Source organism: Budorcas taxicolor, chromosome 5 (assembly GCF_023091745.1).
Source record: "Budorcas taxicolor isolate Tak-1 chromosome 5, Takin1.1, whole genome shotgun sequence".
Lineage (NCBI taxonomy): Eukaryota > Metazoa > Chordata > Mammalia > Artiodactyla > Bovidae > Budorcas > Budorcas taxicolor.
The window spans coordinates 27,133,121-27,134,920 of record NC_068914.1 but is presented as its reverse complement, the minus strand read 5'-3'; positions in this window follow the sequence as shown (position 1 = coordinate 27,134,920).

Below are 1,800 nucleotides of genomic sequence, written 5' to 3'. Positions count from 1 at the left end.
GCCAACATGATTACAGTCAGGGATAATTTTTAGCGGTCTACCTTCCAGTGGTGCTATTCAAACATAATGATGAAGTCAACACTGATGAATATTTCTCATGAAAGGAAAGTCAGCAGCAAATGTCTGTATTCTGCTTTGGTGTGGTCTACTTATTCTCAAAGATTGTATAACACGTTTCATGGCCAATCTCAGACTCTGTCATTCTTAAAGATGGTATCTAACTAGTTCTGCTTTGGGCTGTATAGTCAGATTAAATTCAAATCCACTATTTACTACTCTTGTCACTTTGAACAAAATACTTCTCTGGGCTTTCATTTGCATATATATAAAGTGCAAGCAATAATATCCTTACCTCAAGGACTTGCTCTGGGCATTAATATAGATAATCCACATAAAGAGTTTAGCATGATCTCAGGTGCATACTGAGAGCTCACTAAATTTTAGCAGTTATTTAAAGAAATACTGCTTCAACAAGGAGAAATAACTAAGAAATTAAAAGTAAGTAGATCTATTTTTATATTAAAAAATGCAAACTACCATATACATATAAAAGAGTATATATAATATATAGGTATAATTTTTAAAATAAACTCTCAGGAGCTCCTGCCTAGCTTAAAGTATAGACTATAATGAATTTTTAAGTCCTTGCAGATAATGTTCTGCAACCCACTCGTTAGTTTTGCTTATTTCATAAATTTTTAAAAATAGGTTTTATTGTATCTTTTGTGATTAAACTTTCTCAACATTTCTTTATTTGGGATTCATGCTAGTTGCATTTCACTCTGTTTCATGGTTGCATTGATGCTTTCAAATTGTGGTGTTGGAGAAGACTCTTGAGAGTCCCTTTGAGAGTAAAGAGGTCAAACCAGTCAATCCTAAAAGAAATCAACCCTGAATATTCATTGGAAGGACTGATGCTAAAGCTGAAACTCCAATACTTTGGTCACCTGATGCAAGGAGCCAACTCACTGTAAAAGACTTTGATGATGGGAAAGATTGAGGACAGGAGGAGAAGGGGACAACAGAGGATGAGATGGTGGGTGGTATCACCAACTCAGTGGACATGAGTTTGAGCAAGCTCTGGGAGATAGTGAAGGACAGGGAAGCCTGGCGTGCTGCAGTCTATAGTGCCGCAAAGAGTCGGACGTGACTGAGTGACTGAACAGAAGCAACAGGGTTGCAAGGTGCTGTGTTATATGAACGCACCACAACTATTTTAAAAATCCACTCTACCACGGACGAGTATTTGGATTGACTTCAGGTTTTCGCTATTAACAGTGTTAAATGACAAAAATAATACAATTTAGTAATGAGTGGGATGACTTAATTTCCAGAGACAAAGTGTGTGTGGTTACAGTAGTGGGTGGTAGAGCCAGGGTAATAATCAGATTGTTTTACCATGGACATCTTTGGTGGTGCCTTACTGATGTCCCTTGGACTGTAATAGATAGGCAGCCATTTCGTTAGGTAACAGAGATCTCAGCCATTGACAACTGTGTTCTCATCCCCAATTTCCAACCTGAGTGAGTTCACAGGACCCTGTGAATGGAGGGGAATATAGTCAACTTGAAGAAGGATCCTACAACACTGGCACAGTTATGTACTGTGAATCTGGTAATAGCCTTTCCCTCAAAAATCTGTGGCTATTTACCAGAGTTAACCCACAGATTATACCCAGATTTTTCAGGACTTACTTCTCACTGGCTCTGACCTGATACATACCACAAGGACCCAAAGGTCCTTGAGTTTTATTTATCAAAAAGAGTAGAGACTTTGGAGTAAAGACTTTGGAGTTTAGGT